General features: G+C 43.4%; 2 pseudogenes; both read right to left on the bottom strand.

Annotated features, from left to right (window-relative positions):
* Window positions 1-6,032: 6,032 nt before the first annotated feature.
* LOC142433290 (protein enabled homolog) lies at window positions 6,033-6,731 on the bottom strand (annotated as a pseudogene).
* Window positions 6,732-7,095: 364 nt separating this feature from the next.
* On the bottom strand, window positions 7,096-7,749 carry LOC142433289 (uncharacterized; annotated as a pseudogene).
* Between the last annotated feature and the right edge of the window lie 1,728 nt (window positions 7,750-9,477).

The raw sequence follows: 9,477 nt of genomic DNA, 5'->3' as shown, positions 1-9,477 counted from the left end.
AGGAGAGGTTGGGGAGAAAGAAGCAGGACTGCAATAAGCATGGAGGGACTAAGATGACAGGAGAAAAGTAACTTCAGAGACCTGGGAGGAAGCATTATCAGGAGGGTGTCCTCTGAAGAGAAAGGAGCCAGGTAAGCAGATACATGGCGCTGTGCAGACTGCCCACCCGCCATTAGCTAGGCTCTGCCCTTTCAGGGCTGCAGCTGTCCATAGGGAACATGCTTCTCTAGCTGGTTTCAAAAGCTTCTCTAGGACTCTACAAGGAGTCTCTTTCATGTGCACATTCTGTACTAATTCTCCCTTCACAGTGGTCTTTCTGTCTGAGCCTTGCCTGGCTCATGTTTGTGAACAGACCTGAAAATAACCACCTATTTTGGCGATCTTCCAGCAAAAAAGCACAACCAGGACTAGGGCTGGCTAGAATTACTTCTACTTAATGTTGATATTATGGAAATATGAAATTGTGCTTAACCCAATTGGACCATTGTTCGGTCAATCTTGTGTTTCGACAGTAATAAGACTATTTAGTCTGTCGACTTGAGAATGACTTTCAAGATCTTTAGATAACTTAATAATTGGATTTATATTTTGAGTTAATTGATGGAGGTTTATATCACTTAAGCAAGTTAAAAAATTGAAACATTGATTACTAACCATGTCTCTAGTTCACATAGATTTCCTCCTTACATATGCCACAGAAAGACTATCTTTGAGTCTTTCAATGGCTATGTTTATTTTCACCACTTTGAGAAGTTGTACAGAGGATGTGTGCCACTGTAGAAAGTTGGGTTACATTTATTTATGAGCCCTGTTCAGTAAAATAACAAGACAGGTTTCCTTGTCCATACCCCTTAATTTTCTCTAGGGTAAACAGAAGTGACTAATGAAAAACTATCACTGATATGCTTCTATGATTGAGGTATATAAAAAGGCATAAATCTTCTGTCCTGAAGTGAAAAAAAACTTATTTGCAATAGAAAATAGAATATTGAAAGATAAATCTAAGAAAGCATTTTATGCCTCAAGCTGACCTGTGAAATAACTGCTTCCAAAGAGATCCTTTCACAGACATTGTAGCTAATATGCTCCAAAGTGACATTTGCAGGAAACTAGGTGGGGTTCACTTCCCTGTCCTTTCAGAATTTTGCACCAGCATGTCATGGTCTGTCTTCCCCAAGAAAGCTTTGATACATTCCTTTTATCATACATTTCACAACCCTGATGTCTCATACAAATACCTAAATTGCCTCCCCGCTGTTAATTGGTTTCCTTTCATAGGACTGGCTTTTAACAAAAGAAGTTACTAGATACTTTCCCTTGAGTAATTCTAAAGTTCTAATGGAGGTGGGGGAAGCAATGTTTTGGTTTTTTTTCATGAAGGATATGGAAGGAGAAACATTAAAATAGTACCAATTGCAGGTCCTCTTAACTGCCTTCCTTATACATAAACCCATATTCCTAACAAAAGCCGAAAATATAATGAAAATGCTGGACTCCTATCCTGTTCAGACTACCGCTTCTGGACTAATTCTGGCTTTGGTGCTTACTGGTTGGCTACAAAACGTGTGGAAAACGAGAGCCAGAATTATTGGTGCCACTGTGTTTCCACTTGCAGTTGTTGCGGAGAGATCGGCCTGCCAACCCAAATGAATAGAAGAGTTAGGGACTGCGCCTGGCTAATGCTTGGAATACTCCATGGCTCTGTAACAAATCCCAATGTGTGGAGTGCACACCAGCCATCAGGATTCTGTAAACATGACCGTTAATGAACATGGTGTGGAAAGAATATGTTCTAGGATTTGCATGTGTTGAAGCACATGCTTCAAGCACAACCCCATCATGGTTTCCTCCATTCTTTGGACTCTCCTGTGAGGGAGGCAAAGGCACATCCAGATATTTCTTTCCTCAGAGATGGTGGAACGGGGCAGAGGGAGGGAGGACAGAAGGAACCCAGAGCAGGACTGTCAGATTGATGATGGAACTCGAACTGTCCCCTCGACAGGACTCTCTTCTATCTTTCCACAAGGTCCAGAAAGGGTGGGTTTTTTCCACCAGACCTTGACCAAGGTATTCAGTGGTCATGCAAGAACCAGACCCATCTGCATCCAGGGATCACAGCTGTTTGTGAGTGGTGTATTGTGGGCCAGACATGGTGTTAATCAGCAGCTTATAGGGACAAAGTGACTTAAGCCTAATGAAAGTTCATGGATGAGGTAACTTGAATTATCCCTATTTTTTATGGGAGGGAACTGCTGCGCAGAGGGAATGAATGAATGCTCAAGATCACATAGTTCGTTAGTGGAGACTGGAATCGTTAAACCAAGTCATGTGATCCCGTTTTTCCAGTCAGCTAGGCAGCCTCTAACCAGTCCTCCAGGAAAAGACCAGGATACCATAGGCAGTGGCCCTGGAGCATGTATGAGCAGGTGAAATCCTCAAATTCTGAGGTCACAACAGGAAGGTTTGATTGTTACACCACTCGATGTGACCCCCACTTTTCAAAACTTAACCCACAAGAGATTTTATAGACTTGAATACGCTTTAAAGTCAAAGCAACTGGGGCAGAACTCAAATAGAACGGACATCAACCTCTCACAGCATGTGTTTAGTCGCTGGGAACTCTGTTTCTCTATGAGTATATGATTATTAGACAGATTTGGAGTTTCTTCTGAGACTGAGTTTGGCAATTGTGTTTCCAATGAAATATATTTGTAACTAAGTCCAGTGATTTAAGACTCATTGGCCTGAATTGCATGTTGTCTCAGCTCAGGTAACATCATATACATAATATTACTATTTAATGTACCAGTGTCCACGAGAGGACAGAATGATGTATTTCACAAGAATATATAATCCCTAAGGTTTAAACCAATAATAAATGACATCGACATGACAATTCATTTTATGTGTTCTCTCTTTGTTAACCCCATAACTCTTCAAGCTTCATGTAAAAGCCCTATCAAGTTCATGCCACCTGGTATGCCGCCCTTAGAAGCCCATTGCCGTCACTGGCATTTAGAAATACTTTGTCATGGAGAAAGCCATTCACACCCCAGCCATGGTCTTCGGCTTCACGCCAATTCCTAACATTAGTCTGAGGGTGTCATCAAACAAATGAAGCCCCCAGCCAACATCCTGGCCTTGACCCCCTCAGAGTCCATGAGGACTTTTCCTCTACCTCCACCCTTTCCCACCTCAGCCACCTCAGCCCACCCCCCCAGCTCCTCTTCCCGCTCTATTAAACGTTAAAAATTGCTCCTTGCTGAAATCACTGATTCAAACAGCCCACACTAATCACCTCTTTCTATAGCACAGACACCACACCTCTAAGGGGGAAAAAAAAAGAGGAGTCAGAAGATGGTGCACACAAACCCTTTAATTGGGTTTGCTGGTGGTAGCGATAGGGGTCAGGTGCAGTTCGATGTCCTTTGAGGGTGGAATGCGGCGCTCAGGATTCCCATTTGGTTGTGGGGCCATGTTATCATCAGTATTTTCTGGACGGTTCATCTCCTCCATTTTTTGGACGGTCTCACCACCCGATACCTGAGCAACCTTCTGGTTGATGTCCTTTTCCTTCTCCACCCGCTCAGTTGTAACACAGGTTGCACGATGGATGCGACGGCGGCTCTGCTGGCCTGACAGCTCCTTCAGGCGCTCAAGCATCGTCTTAGCTAGGAAATCACAGGTAGATGAACTCAGGAGTTAGACAGAGTTGTTCTCCTACAGGAGATGGTCCCAGCAGTTCATGGAGGAGTGTAGATCACCCAGGTAAGATGTTCCTTGGGTTTGACTTAGGTCAGGCCAGCTTGATTGCCCCACTGACTTGAGCCTATCAAGACACCAGTATTTATCCTTGCCCCCATGCCCCTGTGCTCCCGCCCCTCATTGTTTAGTAAGCTGGCATTGTGATGACTGCACATTGTGATGTTATTGGTGTCCACTGGTCCTGTTCGGGGCCTAGAAAAGTCCGTGGTATAAGTCTGGTCACATTAATAGCTAGAACTTCTTTTTGAGAGAATACTAACTTTCAAAGTGACTATATTACTGTACCCAAAAATGTGTCTTTTTAATGGAAACTTTGCTTTGTGTAGAAGACACCACTCCAGGTTATCTATTTTTAGCTTAGTAGTCTGTGAGCCCTTTTTACAAGTCTTTCAAAGTTGTAAGCGACTGATAGACATGCACAATGTCTTCTCCGTAGAGATTAATTTATAATATTCATTTCAACATCAAATTAATTTGCTTGTATCAATTCTTTGGATACTCTTTTGAACGAGTTCTAACATCTGCCCATTTCTCCTGAGTTAAATAGAATCTCTTAACATATTCATTTTACATTTCTATTGAAAAACCCTACCCAAACCCACTTCGGTCAAGAATAGACCACAGTGACCCTATGGAACAAAGTAGAACAGCTCTGTAGGGTGTCTGAGCCTCGAAATCTTCATGGAAACAAACTGCCACATCTTTCTCTCATAGAATGGTGGGTGTCTTCAAACTGCCGAACTTTTAGTTAACAGTCCCAGCTGAATTCACTGTTGTGAGGGTTTCTTATATCTGTAAGCAAGTTTTTTTTGTTTTGTTTTTTTTTTACTGCTTTGGAGATCACACCAAGATGCCCAGTGAATTTGCCTTAGGGGCCAGTGAGCATCCTTGACAGAGAAGGGTGCCTTGCGCATGATTAACGTTTGGGCCAGTCTTTTTACGGCTGTTTGAATCAAGAACATGAACAGGGCTACGTTGGTTCTGCTTTTCTTATTTTCGTTTTCATCTCCATTAAGTTCATGTTTGATTTTTCTCCATTTATAGGTAGAGTATTCCATATTGTTGGGAACAATGGTCGCGAATTTAGTTTGGGTCTGTGCATTTGAAAACCGCTCGAAATAGAGGATGGCTTCAAGAAGAGGCGATGACCATTTGACCTGGTCCTTTGATCCATTTTGAAGTTGTTCTAGTTCTGAATACTTACGGCTTTCCTTTTGATTGAGGTTTTGCTCTGTTTTATTTTGTTATTAGCTTTTAAAAATTTCTTTGCTTTTGTATGTTTTTCAGTTTATGAAATCCATTATGGGTGAATCTATACAGACAGTAACTAGGTTAGTTGTTTCTTGGGGATATGCCATTGGAGGTGGGGGGGAATTGGGGAGCTAATAACAATGTTCTAAATAAAGTGTTCTAAATTTGATTGTCATAATGATTGTTCCACTCATCTTGATATGACTGAACTACAAAATTATATAATATGTGGATTATGACCCAATAAAACTGTTTTTTATAAATAAAGATTGAGGATAAATTAATATCTTTGGGGGAGGGAAATGAAAAGAGTGGATGATGAACATCAAGCTGAACAAGCCCCAAGAGCCCCAAGCCAGCAAAGGCAGCTGCTCCTATTAATGCAGAGCACTACATAAGGAAGCTTCCCTTGATATTACTCAATTTTATTGCTTCCTATTGGTTAGCTTCCTAATAGAGGTGGGGCTAGTTTAGCAACATGGGAAGTTTCATAAATTGGGGGAAAGGTTTACTCTAGCTGTAAGGTCCGTATGAGTCTGCATTGACTTGGGAGCAGTGAGTTTGGATCGGCTCTAGTAGTAGGGAAGGGCAGGGAGGGAGGCTGGGCATCAGAGATCCTGTCACTCTTGATGTACCAAAACCAAACTCACTGCCATGAAGTCAAGTACGACTCATAGTGACCTGATAGGACAGGGTAGAACTGCCCCCTATGAGTTGTCCAGACGTATATTATTTTTGTTACGGCTTTCTCCACTTTATTTTACCAAAGGATTGTAGGAAATGTGTGATTTTTCTGGACATGAAAATATTTCCATGTACTGTGATCTTGCCTGGTGGGGTAATATTTTTGGTTTTGTTTTAGGGAACTCTGATCCGACTCTCTTCCATCTTGTTGTAAAGATCGGGAATAAAAAGCAGCAAACTAGAAGGGAACTAGCTTATTGCTGAGTGAAAATTTCAGAAACAGTTGGTTCTTCCCTCCTTCCAACTGTTCGTCTCCATGCTGTTCACACAGCTCACGACATGTCAAGATTGGTTGGTGCTGTCCACAATTTTGTTTCTGGATATTTCTTTTCTCCAGTGTAAAGTCCTTTCCTCCTCAGTTTGTTTCTCTCTGTAGGGTTTTGCCTTCTCAGTCCCTGCCTGATTGCATCACTGACCTCTTCTTTTAGTTCTGTTCATTCTTTCCCGATTTCATCTAAAATATCCTGCTACAACCTGTAGCAGTCTAGTCCCTCTGGCTGGACTCTATTGACACGGGGCTGTGATGAGGGGGCAGACTTTGGTCTGTGTAAGGTGCCATAGGACCAGCTTGTCAAAAACAATCTGCTATTTCCTCAAAGAATCCGGTCTGGAGACAGCAGGCGACTTGCTGCCATTCATGGTATTTGTTCTTTCCCAAGGTTTTCTTTTGGTTCAGGTGTATTTGTGGGTCCCTTAGAAGTTACAGGCTCCGAATCTTCATGTTTGTCCTCTTTTTGCGCTGCTTCTATTGCTGATCCCTTTTATCAGTCCTTCTCTAGGCCAGCAGAGCAACCATTTCTTCCATTAAAGCACCACTCCCTAAAGGAAGAAGTCTATTTCAAAGATCTGTTTCTGTTTTAGAGGAAACAAAATTCACACCAATGATACCAATGATATTCCCTTTCCTTGGGAAAGAGGCAGCCTCCATCCATAACACTTGTCTCAGTTTTGCTCCGGCAATTGCAGCTGCAAGTTCAGATAAAGGGAGATTGTCTTCCACATGGATCCCACAAACAATACAGAAGCAGAGTGGAGAGGGGCAGGTTGGGTGGTATTTGGTTGGGAAGAGGGAGTGGGGTGTAGGCACAGAGCATTGAAGTGTAACTGGTGGGGGAGGGGGGTTGGAGAAGGATGTAGTCCTGCAGAAGCCTGAGCAGGACCTCCTAGGAGCGGTGGAGGTGCAGGTGGTCCCAAGACAATGCCTTGTGGGGTTGGTATCTCACCCAGCAGAGGCTGCCTGCAAGCCTGGCTCAGAAGCAGAAGAGTCTCCCAGCGCAGAGTTTAGAGGATTGTCAAAAGAGGCAGGGGAAGCAGCATTTGATATTCTCTGTTCTTCTATTCCAACTGTTCTTTTTCTAACTGTTCTTGCCTTTCCAGGTCAAGTCTCTCCAGTCTCTCCCATTATTTCCACACCAGCTCCAGGGTGCTTGCCGCTCCCTTTCTTCTCTCTCTCTCTCTCTCTCTCTCTCTCTCTCTCTCTCTCTCTCTCTCTCTCTCTCTCTCTCTCTCTCTCTCTCTCTCTCTCTGCTCTTGTTCCAGTCTCTGCCTCTTCAGCCTTTCCTTTTCTCTCCTGGAGCTCTCTCCAACCTCTCCCTGCTCCCTGTTCATTTTCTCTCTCTCTCTCTCTCTCTCTTTCTCATTCTCTCTCATGTCTCCCACTCTGGTTTTTACTCCTGCTGCTCTTGTAGTTGCCATCTTTGAATACCAAATTCTTCTTGTGATAGGCTATTTTGAACTTTGGCAGGTAGCCGTGAATTTTGTTTAGGAATGTTGGCCCTGTTTCTTGTGAATTTAACACTTCTAAAGCATGCATCATGGTACTTGCAAAGACATTAGCATTCTCTTTGCTGCCAAAGTGGAAACCATACACCTGTCTAGCATCCCAGCATTGGTGGAAGGTCTGTGTAGGGTGTACTTCAACCCTTTAGGAATGGCACAATTTTTCAGGACCTCATGGTACCAGCAGCTCCCAGGCTTTTTCAGCAGCATGGAGAAGCAGGAGCCCAAGGGGGTTTCTGTCCTCCAGGGGTTGGGGTACACATGTCCAGCTCCTCTTGCGGTCAGTGAGGAAACTACACCATCTCCTTTCGCACAAAGCCAAGGCGCCAGCCAGAGGGTGAGAGGTGGGCAAGAAGAATGGCTGGAGAGCAGAGAAAGGAAGTCCCGAAGGAGTGCCAGAAATTGACTTTGTGGCCACGGCGTGGCACCCTATCAGACTCAACCAGAAAACGCTTGTAAAGGTTAACAAACAGCCCTTTAACAGGCTTACAGGCTTTTCTTTTACTTTTTTTGGTCATTGGTTTTTGTTGTTGCTTTCTTTTGCTCTGTCTTGTTTTTGTGCATATTATTATCTCTGCAGGTCTATTTAGATAAGATAGGCTGGATCAACAATCTGGAGCAGAAAACAACAGGGCCAATGTTTCTGGGGGACATGGGAGAGGGGGAGGTGGGGGAAAGGAAGTGGTGTTAACAAACCCAGGGACAAGGGAACAACAAGTGATCCAAAATCAGTGGGGAGGAGGGTGTAAGAGGCCTGGTAGGGCTTGATCAAGGGCAATGTAACTGAGAAGAATTACTTAAACTCAAATGAAGGCTGAGCATGACAGTGGGATAAGAGGGAAGTTAAAGGAAATAAAGAACTAGGAGGCAAAGGGAATTTATAGAAGTCAAAATACAGGCATGTACATGTATAAATATATTTATATATGATGCTGGGGAAATAGCTCTATGTGCACATATTTATAAGTTTAGTATTAAGGTAGCAGAGGGACATTGGGCTTCCAGTTAAGTACTCCCTCAATGCAAGAATACTTTGTTCTATTAAACTGGCATCCCATGATGCTCACCTACCCGACACGATCCCTGAAGACAAATGGGTGCATAAGCAAATGTGGTGAAGAAAACTGATGGTGCCCGGCTATCAAAAGATATAGCATCTGGGGTCTGAAGGGCTTGAAGGTAAACAAGCGGCCATCTAGCTCTGAAGCAATAAAGTCCACATGGAAGAATCACACCAGCCTGTGTGATCATGAGGTGTAGAAAGGATCAGGTATCAGGCATCAAAGAACAAAAAAATCATATCATTGTGAATGAGGGTGAGTGTGGAGTGGGGACACAAAGCCCATCTTTAGGCAACTGGACATCCTCTTACAGAAAGAAGGGTCTCAGGGAGGAGACGAGCCAGTCAAGGTGCAGTGTAGCAGCGATGAAACATACAACATTCCTCTAGTTCTTAAATGCTCCTCCCTCCGCTCACTATCATGATCCCAATCGTTCTTTACAAATCTGGCTAGATCAGAGAATGTTCACTGACATAGATAGGAACTGGAAACATAGGGAATCCAGGACAGATGAACCTATCAGGACCAGTGGTGAAAATGACAATGCCGGGAGGTTGGAGGGAAGGTGGGATAGAAAGGGGGAACCGATTGCAAGGATCTACATATGCCCCCCTCCCTGGGGGATGTACTACAGAAAAGTGGGTGAAGGGAGATGTCGGACAATGTGAGACATAAGAAAATAATAATTTGTAAATTATCAAGGATTCATGAGGGAGGGGGAACAGAGAGGGAGGGGAAAATGAGGAGCTGATACCAAGGACCCAAATAGAAAGCAAATATTTTGAGAATGAGAAGGGCAACAAATGTACAAATGTGCTTGACACAATGCATGTATGTATGGATTGTAATAAGTATTGTACAAGCCCCCAATAAAATG

This window comes from Tenrec ecaudatus, chromosome X (assembly GCF_050624435.1).
Source record: "Tenrec ecaudatus isolate mTenEca1 chromosome X, mTenEca1.hap1, whole genome shotgun sequence".
NCBI lineage: Eukaryota > Metazoa > Chordata > Mammalia > Afrosoricida > Tenrecidae > Tenrec > Tenrec ecaudatus.
This window is presented reverse-complemented; position numbering and strand designations above follow the sequence as displayed.